Source organism: Macaca fascicularis, chromosome 3 (assembly GCF_037993035.2).
Source record: "Macaca fascicularis isolate 582-1 chromosome 3, T2T-MFA8v1.1".
NCBI lineage: Eukaryota > Metazoa > Chordata > Mammalia > Primates > Cercopithecidae > Macaca > Macaca fascicularis.
This window is the reverse complement of record NC_088377.1, coordinates 141,805,155-141,823,087: the sequence shown is the minus strand read 5'-3', so window position 1 is coordinate 141,823,087 and position 17,933 is coordinate 141,805,155. Positions and strand designations below refer to the sequence as shown.

Sequence of the window (17,933 nt, the reverse complement as noted above, 5' to 3'; positions counted from 1 at the left end):
AGTTAAAGATATTTTGTTCTGCTGAAATTATCACTAAGTTGGAATTACTAATAAGTTCCTTACAGCAATACCTATATCCAGAAATTAACAGGAATTTTACCTATCATTCTCAAATATTGTAAAATAACCACACATATGATAAATTATAATTATCACATTACTACCAAAAAGCTGACTTTTATCACTTATAAAATGATGTTTGCCCTCTCTTACAGTAATATTTAGACATGCTTAGTAATGTTAACAATTATTACGTTTCATTCAAGTTGATCTAAATATACAAATATACACATTTGAGAGTATATAAATTGTTTAATATTACACAGTATTTCTCCTTTTGCTATTGATGATTTTGCAAATATGATAATTCTTGAATCCTTCCAGAACTAAGCTTTGGACACAAAGAGAAGAATAAAATAGGTGTTTGGAGTTACTGTGAAATGATATTCAATTATGCCAAAATCAATTTTATTCATGCTATTTGAGAGGAAGGATTACATGTTGATTCACTTGTCTTTTCTCTTACCTAAGCATCCCACCAGTGAAATCCTTCTGGAACTCTGATACAGTTTTCCTCTCCAATGTCAGCAACAATCCAAACCACAAACTTCCATGGTATTTGGACACGATTACCTTTTGTTCCTAGGACATACAGCAGGAAATGTGGAGAAATGTTTCCTTTTCCTCTGTATTAGCATTAATCACAAGAGTAGATACATAGTTACTTGTCATGTCCTGCCATTGGATCTAGTTATGACTATAATGACTCAGTCATTGTGTGCTGGTTGTGTGCTGCATATTGGATCCTAAGTGTCAGACCAGTCCATGTGTGTTTTTTTTTAAGTGTGTGTGTGCATGTGCGTTAGGAAAAAAGGAAAGGAGAGAGACTGAGAGACAAAGTAAGAGAGGGAGAGGAGGAGGAAAGAGGGAGAGAAACAGAGAGAACCCCCTTTACAACATGGGACCCAGGTCAATGGTCCCTGTTGCCAGGTTAATGGCCCCTGCTGCTCAGGTCTTATGTGGTTATTGTCCTACAGTCTTGAGAATGTGTGATAATGACAATGCTGAATTCAGTCTAAGGTCCCAGAGCACGCAGAGGCCTGGTGTCAGTGACTTTGGCAAAGGCGCAGCCTCCATCTCTAGATTAATCCAAGTAGGTTTAATTTAGTAGAAGAGTCTGGACAGATGGACTGTTAAACAGTCACCTGACCAGATTTGCTCTGATGAGATAGGACCTGGCTGACTCTTTGTGCTGTGGACTATGCTTATCATGCTTTTAGGAAGTCTGGATTCACTCAATAGGGTAATGATTGTGTAAGAGTCAGACAGTCCATGTGCAACAATTTTATTTTCTGGATGACTGCTGTTATCATCTGTTCCTTAATGCAAGTGAATATGAGCTTAGTATTACATGTATACAATCTCTACTTGCAATTTTAGGAATTTCACCTAGCAAGTAATGAAAAAGGCTAAGTTGGATTTTTACAAATTTTTGATGATTTTAATGCATACTTGTTATATATTAAAACTCCAGCTGTTTATTTGTATTATCTTACGGCTTTTAGGACTGTTTATAATGAAGACTTAAAAAGTAGTCAATAAGACATTCAACTTCCAATAGGAATGCACTATCAGTAAGATTGATTATCAATACAATTTTTATTTTATATGAATGAAACACATGCTATTGTTTGTTATAACTATTGTTTAAATAGGCAGATAACAAAAGAGCTCAAAATCATCAGGAATATTTTTATTCTCCAGTCTTATTGTAGTTTTATATTAGTGTTTTTGTTGAAATTAAAATACATTAATTCATGTCATTATAAAATGAAATTTGTAAAAGTTGAAAATTAGTTATATAATGTTATAATCGTTTATTTTATAACTTTATGCTTTTTTTTCCTTGGTGATTCAATTGGATTGTGTTGGAGATATAAGTGCAATGATAATAACAATAATAATAAATATTATCTATTATGCTGCTGGCATTGTACTCGTTGCTTTACTTTGCTAATGTAACCCTTCCAACAGTTATATAGGTGACTGTTAGATTTTCATTTGTGTACAACAGAAAATTAGAATATCATCAGCTTTGGTAAATTACATTTTGCCTCAAATTCTCACCACTTCCTAGATTCCTTTGCCCTTTGTTGTGTGACTCTGCAGTTCCCTCCACTAAATATGGTAAAGCCTGTTTCCCACATTTTGACGACGGGTCATCTATGTGATTTGGTTTAGTCAACAGAAAGAAGGATGCCAGTTCTAGACCTAAGGAAGTCTTTGGGGTTTCCATCTGCTTTCTTGTGATTCTACCATTACCATGAGAATGATTTGCTTTGACTATTCTGCTGGTCTCAGAAAAGCAATGAAGACTCTTCGTGTAGAGCCACCCTGTCAAGCTGCCCTAGATGAGTGCATCCTACGTTAACTGATCCACTGATGCAAGAGGGCTAAGCCACTGAATTTTGGAGAGCACTGTTATTAAGAAATAGTTAACCAACATATCTATAGTGTTCCTTATACAACAAGAATTCTAGAAGAAGGAAATCCTGGACTAGTGAGATATTTCAAGTATATTATCATAGATCCAGAGCCTTCAACATTCCTGTTTCATCAAAAATTATGTTATGGGTTTTTCTTTTTTTTTTTTATTTTTTTTCTGAGACTGAGTCTCACTCTGTCACCTAGGCTAGAGTGCAGTGGTGCGATCTCGGCTCATTGCAACCTCCACCTCCCAGGTTCAAGTGATTCTGCTGCCTCAGCCTCCCGAGTATCTGGGACTACAGGCGTGTACCACCACGTCCAGCTATTTTTTGTGTTTTTAGTAGGGATGGGGTTTCACCATGTTGGCCAGGATGGTCTCGATATTTTGACCTCGAGATCTACCTCCCTCGGCCTCCCAAAGTGCCGGGATTACAGGAGTGAGTCACCATGCTCAGCTGGCTTTTTCGTTCTTATGGTCAGAAGATTGCTTCAACAAACATCCCATTGTCTAGAACAGGATCTCGTGACCACTTATAGTCACATGATAGATTGGAAAAGTTTGTAGATGCTATAGTAAGGCAAGGAAAATGTGGACTATCAATGCCTTTTGAAGAAGTAACTTGCCATGTCTGCCAGTCCCTTTACCCCCTAATATCCAAATATACTGCATTTCTTATTTAATAGTTTATGCACTCACCTCCACTCCCAAGAGACACACCCAAAAGTATGATTCAGGTATTGCATCCAGCTTCAAGCTTACAATATCTGGATGATGTGTTTTTGGTCTGCCCATATCTGTAGATGTGAAAATGACCTAATAGCATATAAGCTGAAAAGACAAGTTATCTGCTTTAAGGCATGCAATATACAGTGATAGAGAGCCATGAAATATGAGCAATAAAAAAAATCCCACTCAGAAAGGAAAGATTGGACATTAAAAACATCCTAACTATAACTACAATCAAATCCTGCTGTTTAGAATAGGGAGAATTCTGCTCTGGTAATGGAAAAAAAATAATCAGTGAGACCTTGATTGTGCTAATGGAAACAACTTCCTTATCAGTTATGAGATATCTCTGGGTGATATCTGAGGTGACATTGGGGATGATGTATTCCTAGTGGCTATGGAGGTCTCTCATGTTTTTCCCTCTTAGTCTGAGTTTGGGGGATTGGAATTTGTCTTCATTTTGAACACTCCCTGCCTCTTGAGGTCTACATTTGTGATTATTTAGCAATTCAGCTTTCCCTAAAATTAGTAAGTGCTCAGTAAAATTGTTTGGGGTCATATCTATGAGAAACTACTCACAGATTTCATCTGTATTTTCTCTTTAAAGGTCAGAGGCTTTGGCTCTTGGGTATTTGCCTTTCTGTTTCACCTATATTTTAGTTTGATGCAACTTCTTTCATGCAGTTTTACTGAGGCAAAATTTTTAATTCCATTTTTGCCACCCACTTCCAAACCTTTGAATGGCAGCGCACTTTAGCAAGCTAAAGAAATGCCTGAGGCTGTCTTGCTCCCTGTAAGACTGACACTATCTGCAAGTCCTAATCTGTTCAAATACACAGACTCCTGTTTTCTTGATTCACCTGTCCTGAACCTAAGTTTGCCTTTTTAAACAGGGCTCCAAATTACAGCAATCAGCCAACATCGATTGCAGCTACAAGGAGCATCTCTATTACCATTTGCAAATTTGATAGAACAAATCTGGAAGGCCCACCATTGCTTGGAGGAATTTGCTGAAATTGGCATAGGCTGTCATTCTGAATTTTTCTTATTTCCATAAAAGTTACAATCGGATTCAGCATGTGGTCTATAACAGATCATAGTTAGACCGAATGAATGCTTTGTCTTCATATAAGAAGAATCAATGTCCTCCTCTACGCAGCAATTGGCAAGACTTTGCCTCTCAGGTTCCTATGTCTTTTATACTTATTAAAGTTGATATTTTCTTTATTTCTTTTTTAAAAAATTATTCATACTAATTTCAAATTTCACATTTTGTATTTGTTAAAATTTCATTTTGGTTTCAAATAACAAGAATCCTATATAAAGGTGGTTTTGAAAAGGTTAAGATTTATATATCCCATTGAATATGGAGCCTGGACTGACTGTTCAAAGACAGATTTTTTCATTTTCCTGATTGCCCATTCTGTACATGGGACTTTTGTCAGTCTTGTCACAAAATGATCCTATACTCTCAAACACTGCATGTACATTCCACATGGAAGAGGGGCAAATAAAGGTAAGCAGCTGATTTCATCTGTTTTTTTTTTAAAGTCTTTTCTGGAACCCCTACCCAGTGACTTTTACTCACATATCTTGGGCAAAACTTATTCTCCAGTTACTTCTACTTTTCAGGCAGCCAGGGCGAATGAATATTTTACACTTTCCACTGATGTATTAGAGGTAGAAAGAGTTAAAATATGGTGCTCTATGGCTTCTTTGTGGTTAAACCATAGTATCAACCTCAGTTTTTTTTTTTTTTTAATCTCTTGATTAGGTTAGGAACTTAAAACTGTATTTTGCCTTCAATTATGCCAAATTGTTTACATTTGCAATTGGAAATTTTTAAAATAAAAACTATTTTTTCTATTGCAGTTAAAGTATCTAACCCTAGTCATTTCAATGTTCCTAACACCACAATTTGGTAACATTCACATTGAATATTTTTTTTTACTTAGCACAAATTTATTAATAAAACGAATCTCAAGCCTTTCATTTGTAGAGAACCTTGCCCACATGCTAAGTATAAGTAAGACTTGCTGGGTTGAATGGGAAGAACAAAGGAAATGGAGGGGGAAGGCTTCTCTTTTGGCCAAACAACATAAGACTTTTGAGCATCAGATTCTTTATGCCAAAAAGTTAAATTGTCTCTATTTTAAATGAAGATTGTACAATTTTCATTTAAAATAGAGATAATTTGACTTTTTAATTAATTATTTTAGTTAAAGTAATGTCTGTGGGAGCATTTTGTGAAGGCTGAAGCAGTATGTTATCACAAATACTAGTTACATATTTACCCCAAACTAAAGAGAATTTAATTTTTGCCAAAGAAGTACACAAACAATGGGCTTGCATTTGTAATGCCAGGATCTTTAGAGATGCATGCTAATGTAAAATTTTTTCCACCGTATTTTAAAAAGCCCACTTTCCTGGATTTTTCTAAAACGTCGTGGTTTTTCCCTTTTAGGACCATTAACTGGGGAAATTCATCTGAAAAAATTCCACCCTTCTCAGGTTAACTTAATGTGAGTACAGTGGTGTGCTCTGTGAGGGCTGCTCCTTTCTCTGTCAAATGTCCTTGCTGAAGCATGTTAATAAGGTACCCTTTGTGATTTATATGAGCTATCATTAGAAAAAGGAACAAGAATTATAGAAAAGCAACTCTTTGGTGAGTCATGTTACAGAAAATGCACAACTTAAAACATAACAATGACTCCGTTGTGCTATCTAATGCCCGTCAAAAGATGACTGCATCACCAATTCTGCAAAATGTTTCTTCATTCTTATCTCTTATTTCACTCCTGTGAGAACATATGTATCTTGTTTCAGAAAAGCTGAGATTAAAAAGCACATACATCTAAAATGAAATGAAATGAAAAGTAATAAGAGAAAGTAAAAACATCTCAGTTAGTTTTATGTAGGATATAAAAGTAATGGAGAGAATTTAATCTCCTCCTAAGCAGGAAATAGAACTTTTAAAGAATTTGACTTCCAAATTCAGAAATTTCAAGAGGAACTATTTTATTCATAGAAATAACCACATTTCTAATTTTCATAGCTTGAATTTCTTCTTAATTTATTGAAACATTGAATTTAGGGAATAAATAAACTATTGATCTATACACAAAATTATTTTTGCATATGTTTTCCTCTTTCAAAAATTAGTAATTAAATTTATCACATTATAATTGAAAAAAATTGTGTTGCATTTTGTCTTCAGTTACCATCACTAACATCGATCTACTGACTTTGAAACCACCTTTGCAAAAATTATAACTGGGAAAATTATGAAAGTGAAAGAAATCAGACCCAACCAACCCCAACTCCATCTTGCTTCTAACCTTGAAGCTGTCCTTATTCCTTCCTAGGCTTAGGCTAAACTAACTTTGGGAAGGAATTCAGTTCATGGTTTGACTCTGAAACAAAATTGATACTAGCCCTTTAGGGAAAAGCCCCCTTCTTGGCTTGGGATCAGTCCACCTTTTCAGGACTACAATTAACTACAAGATTAGATATTATAGTTTAGGGGTCATGCAATCTCTGGCTCCAAAGGTCTGAATTCCCCAAGTTGCTTCTGGTGATAACATCACCATTGTAAAACCTAAAATCAGTGCTTGAGATATTTTGCACACACTGCACTCCATGGATCAGCTGACACCACCCAGACCGGTAATCTGGCTCAACCAGTTCTGCCATCCCACTCAAGAACAGATGACAGCAAGAAAAATTCACTTCTAACCCCACGATTCCATCGTCAGCCTGACCAATCAGCACTCCCCACATCACAAGCCCCTACCCGCCAAATTATCTTTAAAAACTCTGATCAATGAACGCTCAGGGAGACTGATTTTGAGAGGTGAAGCCAGCTGAGCTTCTGGGTGATGTGGGGACTTGGAGAACTTTTGTGTCTAGCTAAAGGATTTTAAATGCACCAATCAGTGCTCTGTATCTAGCTAAAGGATTATAAACATACCAATCAGTACTCTGTAAAAATGCACCAATCAGCACTCTGTAAAATGGACCAATCAGTACTCCATAAAATGGACCAATCAGCAGGATGTGGGCGGGGCCTAATAAGGGAATAAAAGCTGACCACCAGCGTCAGCAGTGGCAACCTGCTGGAGTCTCCTTCCAGCTTGTGGAAGGTTTGTTCTTTAACTCTTGGCAAATCTTGCTGCTGCTCACTCTTTGGGTCTGTGCTACCTTTAAGAGCTGTAACACTCATTGTGAAGGTCTGCTGCTTCACTCCTGACGTCCGTGAGACCACAAAGCCACTGGGAGGAAGAAACTCTGGACACATCTGAACATCTGAAGGAACAAACTCCGGACACACCATCTTTAAGAGCTGTAACACTCACCGCGAAGGTCCACGGCTTCATTCTTTAAGTCAGTGAGACCAAGAACCCACGGGAGGTAACCAACTCTGGACACAATTTGACCAGTAATAAAACTCCTGCACAGTTGGTTCTGCATGCATTACACTTTATCCACTGCAATTCTTCTGTCTTGATAAATTGGCTCCATCTAGGCAGCAGGCAAGGTGAACCTCTTGGGTGGTTAAAACTTTGTTGTAAGTTTACATTTGTACATGTATGATGCTTATTTGCTGACATACCATGCCACTATAGGTTCAGAGATTGTAGTTTATAGATTGTTTGCATTAACTGATGAGGAGCTGAGTGTTTTACAGAAGTCTCCATTTGTTTCATGTTGTGACTCTGTTGTTTTTTCCTAGATACATCTAATGAGAATGGTGCTACTTTCGTTTTATGGCTGTCAGAGGAATGAAATGGTGAGCAAACCTAAATTAGAAAATCTAATCCCATCCTTCGCATATGACAGTAGGTACCTAGCTTTATAGCTGTTATTGCCTACTATTTCCAAATGATGCTACTGATGAGTTACATACACAGACAATCATTTTCAGTTAGTGGTAAATTATCCAGGCACCCAGGGCTTTTCATAGCACTGATCAAGTGTGTGCCATTCCTCTCAATTATTCTGCAGTCTGTGAAACGTGCTACCCACCCAGTAAATATTTCATTGAAAAAATTGTTATTTTTCCACAGAAAATTATATGTCAAATATTCAGATATTATATACTAATACTAATATCAATATTCTTTACTTACCTGAACAAAATTTTATATATATATACACACACACATATATATACACATATACATATTTCTTTTTTTCTTCAGCATGTATGTTACTCAGGCTCTCCTGAAACTCTTGATATCAAGTGACCCTCCCACCTCAGCCTCCCGAAGTACTGGCATTACAGACATGTAACCACCGTGCCTGGCCCTTTTCTTCTGAGGAGTATAGTTCATGCTGCCTGTCTACTGAGTCTATGGATGAGCTGAGCAAGTGTCATCAGTGGAGAGGTAGAACCAACAGAATAAAGAGAAATCAAAGGTCTCTATTAGAATTATAACAAAATAAGGAAAAATGTGGAAATCAATATAGAGTTGGACAAGTCTGATGCATTCAGTAGAGGAAGAGTTTTTATGCTACTTTCTTCTGGGTCACTATTCTGAATAAGAAGGAAAGACTTAACAACGATGGAAGGAAGCACAGAGCGGCAGTTGCTGATAAAGTCATGAAGAAGTTCCAGAGCATAGACAAGGCTATCTTGAGTTTGAATAAGACACAATAAGACACACAGGGAGGTATGGCTGAAAAGATTTTTTTTAAACCAAACTAAACTTTGCTGTACCTAAGGTAATACGCAGCCTTGGGAGTTTCTCAGAAATTTGTTAAAATTTATTCACAAGTTAGGCTCAATTCACTCAGAATTGTGGTCTCAGTTTGCCGACACTCTTCCCTTCTCATGCCACATTGATCTTGCTTCAGTCTTCTTGTGCTGTGTAATCACAACACAGCTGTATCTTAATCTCTCTATTCATATTTATATGTAAATGATATATATTTTTCTATTTATATTATATATAATATATCTAAATCTATATATGTAATTCTATATATATAAAATAAATTAACATGAGTGAGCATAGTTTCATGTTGTAAATAAAAATTGACAGGTATTCTGAGTCATATTTACTTTTCTGCATCAGAGTTGCAATATAAGTTGGTAATTAGTCATGATAGGAAGGAAATAAAGTGCGGGTGTCTGGCAAGTTTTCTTATGTTCTTTGCCTTCTAAAAACTTGATGTATATTGGCTACTGGTACCCTTGGTGAGGTGGAAAACGGCCTTTGGGAAATATGAATAAGTAAGAGAACAGAATCCAAGCATCTCCAAATAGGAAATGGTGTGGGTGATCCTTGAGGGAAAGGGCACAGGACCACTAGATTTAAAGAAGGGGAGAGTTGAACTGCTGGCATCAATAATAGAACTTAGGATAGAAGCATTTAAAATGTGTTTCAGTAGACTGCGTGCCATGTTCTTTTAAACCTCTCTTTAGTATTGACAGGAATCCTTCAGAAAAGTTCCCTCTCATCAGTACTTTTGTGAGGTTTGCCTAGTGGTGGTTGTTTTATTTATTTTTGTGTGACAATATGCTGACACTGGCCCCAAGAAAAAATATGGATTCTATTTGCAGGTCACAAATAAACAAATTCTAGATGGTTTACAAAGACACTAAATAGTAGTTATTGAGTCCCATATACATTGTTTCATTTTATCATCAGTGTTATTACTTTCATTCGACTATTGCAAAACCGAGGCTCACAGTTCAGGTGACATAGTTAAATGGCAAACCCAGATGTAGAGACTATTTCCACAATGCTGAGCTACCCTTATTAATTGACCATATTTATAAAAGTTTTATATAGCAAAATCACATGTTGGTGGCTATTTCTCTTTTTGTACCCCATTATGTATAAACATATTATTTTGATAATTTTTCCTGATATCACAGAAGAACTTTAATCTCTCTCCTCTTCTGAATGACTTCTTATTTTCTCTGATTTACTCTCTGGCCATCCTTCATGAGAATCACAAATCCTATAGTTAATAATTATTTAGTAATTATGATTATTTAATAAATGATATTGTTAATCTTGATATATAGATGCTTACATATTAATATTATGAGATTATATTAAATATTATATATATTTACTATGTCAATTTGTAAATTTGAGGTATATAATATTTTTCACACGTTTTGCTTACTGTTATAAATAATATTAAGCTTTAATAATAAGCTCGTAACATTTTATTTTTGTAGCTTTTTTATTTTTGGACAATACATTTCTTTTTAATTGGGATATATATTGTTTCATATATATATGAAACTATATGTATGTGTAGAAAGCACTATGTATATGAAACACTATAGCTATATATGTTTCATATATATGTATATATGTATATGTAGTGCTTCCCATATAAAAATATATTCTTTTTGACTATATTTTCTAATCATTGGAGATGTTATATGTTACATAATGACTGTATATATAATATATATAATATTTTATATATATATGGTTTTTAAAGCCATACCAAATTTTGCTGTACCTAAGATAATACTCAGCCTTTGGGTGTTCTCAGAAATTTGTCAAAATTTATCCAGGAAGTTGGGCTCAATTCATTCAGAATATATATATATATATAAAATATATATATAATTATATATAATTATTATATTATATATTATGTTGTAAATAAAATTTATGTATTGTATAATACATATACAACATATGAAATTTATGGATCATATAATATATATATTATATAATCCAATATATTATATATTATATAATCCATATATAATATATATTATATAATATTATATATTATATAATCCATATATAATATATATTATATAATATTATATATTATATAATATATAATTATATATTATATAAAATATGTATTATAATATATCACATATGAGTTATATATATTATACATATCTATATAGATATATAATATATAATTTAGTATATATTATATATCTCCCTCAAGATATAAAATATATCTATATCTTAATCTCTCTATTCATATTAATATGTAAGTGATATATATTTTTCTATATATAATATATAATACATCATATCTAAATCTATATATGTAATTATATATATATAAAATTATATATATATCTATATAGAGCTTCCAATGTAACATATCCAATAATAGGAAAATATAGTCAGGAAGGGCATGGTATAGTCAGATGTTTTTAACTAATCATATTGATTTTTAAAATAAAATTGCAGACAATGTCATGCATAAAGTAAACATATCATACCTATGTTCATCTACTCATGCAAAGGAACTCAATTTTCAGACATTAAATATTTATCTGGAAATAGTTGAGAATATATGTGTAAAAGATAAGTACACTTTTAAGAAAACTAATCATCATGTAACTTTTTATAGTTACAAGGTAATTCTCTAAGATGATCAAATATCTTTAATTGGTAATTAATCTGATGATTGGTAATATTTACATTTTGCCAATGACAAGGTCTCACTCTGTTGCCCAGTCTGGGGTGCAGTGGTACAATCATAGCTCACAGCAGCCTCAAACTCCAGAACTTAACTGATCTTCCTGGCTCAGCCTTCCAAGTAGCTACATTGACAGGAGTGTGCTACCTTCCCCAACTAATTAAAGAAAAAAACATTGTAGAGTTGGGGTCCTGCTATGTTGCCCAGGTTAGTCTCAAACTCCTTAAGGGATCCTCCCACCTTGGCCCCTCAAAGTGCTGGAATTATGGGCATGAGCCATCATACCTGACCCTTTAATTTCTTTGTTTAATCAGGGCCCAAATAAAATCCATATATTGCAGTTGAATGATAGTTTTAAAAATATATATTTTATTTCTCCATCTCTTTTTTCTTTCAGTATTTTATTGAAGAAACAGGGTCATTTTTTTCTGCAGTGTTGACAAGCATGAATTTTACTGAGTACATAGGTGGATGTAATTTAATATGCTGCTTTAAAATGCAATGTGTCCCTTGCATTTTCTGTAACTTATAGCTTTATCTAGAGGCTTATCAGATTTGGGTTTGATCTGAGGGACAAAAATACTTTATAGGTGATGCTGTGTACTTTCATCATGAGGCACATAATGACCAATTGTGTCTTGGTAATATTAATGGCCATTGGTAATCCGTTATTAGATCTATTGATTCGTTAGTTGTTGGCAAAATGGTGACATTCTAATTTTTTCCACTTCTTCAATATATGTTAGCTGGAGCAGTTCTATAAAAAAGAAACTTCCCTCATTAACTATTTCTAATCTATTATTCACCAAGAATATACTTTGTATAGAAAAGCTGAATTAATGATCATTTTATTTGCCAGTTTTCAAAATAATAACTGATTCTTTTTTATACTCTAGGATGACTAATGAGATTGTTTTAATGACCTTATGAACTCATGGTGTTAAACATGCTGACCATTTAAATATTTTGTGGTTTACCATAAGTAGTGATGTGAAAACCGTTCATAGCCTATTGAAGTTATCTTTTCCTGAAAATGTAGACCAAACCCTGCTATCTTTCATTGTCTTTGTTTTCTGATAAAACAAGTTGTTTTAGGCTCAGGAATCAGCTACTTCACAAACAAAACAAAAACCATGCTGGAAAAATGTATTTAGACACTAAATCTGAGTGCCTGGTTGCTAGGGATTGAATTGCTCCTGGATTGGCCGCTTTTAAAGTTTTTTAGGATCCAAGTAGAATATATAAATAGACTATTTTATTTGTATCTGCATACATACGTATACACAAACACACATGTACAGACACACACATACTTTAGGACTGTGATATTTTTATTTTGCTCCATTTACCTTATATCTGTATCTCCTTACTCCCACGCCAAAATCTCATTTCTCAGTATAACTACCCATTTCCTTTATATTACAGAACAGATACAATAATTTTAAATAGCAATATCAAAACATGGTTACTACTGATATGTTTCCTGAAAATAGATTAAGATTTTTTTAATTGTTTTTATCTTTAGGGTATACTTTACAAGGGATATAGATTCAAATTAATGTAATCTTATGTTACTTGGTATAGATGGCATGCCATTCTGTACATTTAAGTTTATTTTATGGATACATTTAAGTTTATTTTATTTTGTTTTATTGTAGATTGGTAGGAATTACTTGTATAAAATTAAATTTGTTTATAATTATATAAAATATTTATATGGCTTTAAACTTTAAACTACATATACATACAATGTATTTTAATATAAGAAGCTTACTGATTTCCATGTATTCTGTAACAAACTACTGAATTCATTTATTGTTTGTTTTTTCATTTACTTTTTTCAATTTTCCAGGTTTTAATCATATCAATTGAAAATACAGTTCACCTCTTCCTTTTCAATTTTTATGAGGTGAGACCATTTAAAAATTCAGTCTTCAACTCTTGATATCAATGAGAATTTTTTTTTATTTTTTAAACTACCTTACTCTGTTTAAGCTGCTAAAACAAAGTGCCATAAACCAGATAGCTGATAAACAACAGACATGTATTTCTCACAATTACAGTAGCTGAGAAGTCTAAGATCAACACACTGGCAGATGCAGTGTCTGACAAGGTCCCGCTTCCTCAAAGACATGTTCTTAATGTGTCCTCACTTGATGGAAGGGTCAAGGCAGCTCTCTGGGGCCTGTTTTGTTAAGAACACTAATCCCATTTATGAGGACTCTGCCCTCGTGACCTAATCATCTCACAAAGGCCTTACCTGCCAATACCGTTGCCTTCACAGTTCAGATTTCAAGAGATGAATTTTGGGGGGACACATTCAGACCATGGCAGAGACCTAAGTTGTAAGAAAGTCTTTTATTTTTCCCCCTGTTTAGCTTTAATTTAATAGTGTTTTTATCTCCCCGTAGTTGTGTATGCGTGTTGCATGAAGGCTGTTACTATTAGTAGATTTCTCATGTAATTTTTAGAGTTGTAAAATAATTACATAAGAGGAGTCATCTATTTCATAAAACTTATAGCATTATACTTTAATTTATTTGGATAAATGGGAAAATAAGCACTTTTAGAAATCTATCAATGAAGAAATAAATTAGTTATAAAAAATATTATAGTTTTCTAGAATCTGTGTTTCTTAAACAAGACCCCAAAACAGAGTTTTTATTCTCTTGATTATGGTAAAGAGGAATTAGGTAGAGAAAAAAATTAAATGAGTGAAATCGATGCTTGAATTTTAAATATTTGAAAACCGTTATACTAGTATTCAATATTTTTGGTTATTTACATCTTAATTACAGAACAGTTCAATGTAATTCTAAACTTTATCTTCTCCCCATATTCTGCATCCCTTGTTGAATATTTTTGCCCTTAAAATATATTAAGCACAGCACACGCTTACAAAATTCTTTCTAAATTTGTGAACATCCTGTCCCTCTTTATGTAGGAAATTTCCTGAGGGTTTCAGAATCCCATCTAAAATATTTCTTTTCTTCACCTAAGATTTATAAAGTTCTGTCACTCCTGATTTGGGAAGAAGTTTTTTCAAGAGTAAATGTTATTGTTTCAGGGGATTATTTGACTTTCGAAACAGTCCTCATTTACTGAGAAATGTAGTTGTCCTCTCTCTTTAGGAAGAGTAATTGGGTTTCAAAGATATGTTTGATTAATCCCTGATTACATAGAGATTGTTTTGTTGAGGTTGAAAAATGGAAGCAGTAACTCCTCAAGTAGTAGATGCAGATTTTTCTACATTTGAGATTTGTACCTGGTAGCCCCTTTTTGGGAGGAGTTGGAAGAGGGACATTTGCAAATTCTTTGTGTTATATCACTTGATTGAAATGGCTTAAAAATCTTGGTGTGAGGGATAAAGAGAAATACTGAAGGTCAGAGAAACTACAGAAACAGTCATACACAGACATGGGACTTCTTCCATTTGTGTCTGGGCTGTAAACAAAGAGGACCAGAGTGCTCTGGCCACAAAACATGATGTTATCGACCAACAGTTTGTAAACACCCTGCAACAATAGTGCACAAACCCAAAAGTATCTAGGCTTTTAAAAATATTTATGGTCCAGAGTTCTTTACTCTTTTTCTGATACTGTCTAGAAAAATGATGTAGTGGACATACATAGGAAAAGAACGTCCTCTGTTCCAGATACCATGGTAGGCAGTTTACATTACCTGGTGTTGCAATTTTAAAGACCCGGAATTACTGTTTACTAGCTCTAAGCTTCTGTTTCCTCTTCTGAAAACTGGTGTTGATAATACCCATTCTATAGAATGTTTGCAAGGATATTGAATAACGTAACAGTATCAGGAACACATGTGGCACTTTATAAAGGGGATGAAGAGGTTGTTATTTTATTGTTATTATTATCATTTTTAATATTGTATCTTATTGTTATTTTCATTGATTTATTGTTGCTATTATTATAAATGATGTACTCATTTGGAAGGACAGGGCAAGGGATCTATAGGATTTAGCATTTGTACTAAGGACTTGACAAAGCCATATACCAGTTAAAACTGAATATGAGGTACACATTTTCTGAATGAGAGAAACACACAACAGGTTGACTAGCCTCACTTTCAATCCGGGTCGTGATCTCCAAGTGGGTCCTTAGTGCTTTCATCTGTCCTACTGTATGAATGTTTTGATCCTACTGAATTGATTCCAGTTGTCATGTAAATATGTCATTATTTCTCTAATCTTAAAAAAAAAAAAACGGAAAACACTGCTCTTGTTCCCACTTGCTTTATCAATTATCACATCATTTCTTTGCTCCCTTCTGAAGCAAAACTCCTCAAAGAAATAAAATAAATAAATAAATAAAATAATGAATACTTTATTATTTATTATTATTAATTATGTAACTTAAATAATAATATATTATTTATTTTATTTTTATAAAATAAAAACAAATTTATCATACTTATAGTAATATATTAATAATTATCAATATATAATTATTGATAATTATTAATAATTAATAGTTAATTATTAATAATTAATAGTTAATTATTAATTAATAGTTAATTATTAATATTGAATATTTGATTTATATATGAAATACTATTAATGATATAATTATTATGTAAATTGAATAAATAAAAAATTAAAAAGTTTTATTTTCTATTCTCTCCATCTTCAATCCTTCTCTACCTCTTCTTTTGAAATTCCACAACTCTACAGGAACTCTCTGGTTAAGTTCAACAGTGATTTTCAGGTTGCTTAATTGACTGTTAATTCTGCTCTCAGTCCTCATCTTATTTGGTTTATCTGCAGTATTTCATATTTGATCACACCTTCCTAGCAGACTGAAAAATAGGGATAAAGGTAAGTCCTCTTTTTCAAAGTATTTTGGGAATAAAATAAAGCATGCATTATATATAGATTTATAACTTATGATGGCCAATAAATTACTAGTTATTTTCACTTGATAACTTCAAAGTAAGCAAAAACTTAAAAAAAATGAAATGCATTTATAACAGTAGGTACATCTGATGAAATTCAAAAAGAATCTCTAGTAAAAGTGAATGGAAAATACTACCAAAAAATCTATATATCACTATAAATTCAATGGTATAAATATATAGACCTTGATATGTACCCATCTTTTTCTCTCTTATGTGTACCTATCTAATACTTGATCCTGGAATGTCATAAAGGAAGATATTTTGAAGGGATTCTAGACGTGACAGTCCTTTGAAAATACTATTTTGACTTTCCTGATATAGAAATTAGTAAACTATCAGAAAGACTTAACCCCCCCAAAAAAACAAACAAACCAAAAACCAAAGTAATTGCCTAGAAGAAAAAAATTGTTTTATACAAATAGATCCTGACTTACATGGAATCATACCATACTTATTCAAAGTATTCTTAGACATTGTTTAGCTTTCCACTTTGATAAATCTGGTATGTATCTGTTGAAATGATTTTATATTTTCTCCTTTAATAATTTTGTGGTTTATTACTTTGTTGATGCTTTTGCATCCCTAGGAAAGGCCTGAAGAGTTATGATGTATTATCTATTTCATACAGAGTTGCTTCAATCTCATATTTTATTTTATATGAATGGTTAAGAAAGCAGATAAAAGTCCATGAGCACATGACTTGGCTAGTTATGGGCAACTTTTCAAATTTGCAAAAAATTACTGAGTAATTTTCAAATCTTATTCTCTTACAGAGGTATATGCACCTTGGTTATTTTTAGCAACTTTTCCTTTTATTTGTTTGTTGTTGTTGTTTGTTTGTTTTGTTTTAGTATTCCTAATTGGTAGTTTGAGATTAAGTGTTATTTGTTTAAAGGTTTTGCATCTATATTAGTCTATAATTTCCATTCTTTCATTTGTTCTCACTGAATTTGAGTACGACCAGTATGATAGTACCATAAGCAACATTACTGAGTATTCTTTCTTTTCTCTTTTCTATAATAGTTTAAATTATATTTGCTTTGATTGTTTGGTAGAGCAACCAAATGAATCCCATTTGAGCCTCAGTTTTCACTGTAGGAAAATATTTAACCACTACTTTGATTACTTTAATGGTTATAGAACTATTCATATGAGGTCTTACTATGTTGCCCAGCCTGGTCTCAAACTCCTGGGCTCAGCCTTTTTACAAAAAATTTTTAAGGGTTTTTTTTTTTTTTCCTGGAAACAGGTGTCTTGCTATGTTGCCCAGGCTGAACTTGAATTCCTAGCCTCACAAAATCCTTGTGTTTCAGCCTCCCAAATTGCTGGGATTATAGGTGTGATTCACTGCACCTGGCTGAATTTTTCTATTTCTTAAATT

General features: G+C 33.2%; 1 long non-coding RNA gene across 3 annotated transcripts in view; it reads left to right on the top strand.

The window, feature by feature from the left end:
• LOC123572319 (uncharacterized) overlaps nt 1–10,674 on the top strand; it is a 40,841-nt gene extending 30,167 nt beyond the window's left edge. For all 3 annotated transcript variants that reach the window (XR_010585790.2, XR_006696766.2, XR_006696765.2), the window contains exons 2-3: nt 7,947–8,003; nt 8,416–10,674. This is a non-coding gene — a long non-coding RNA (uncharacterized lncRNA). The remainder of the gene's footprint in view (nt 1–7,946; nt 8,004–8,415) is intronic.
• Nucleotides 10,675–17,933: the final 7,259 nt, after the last annotated feature.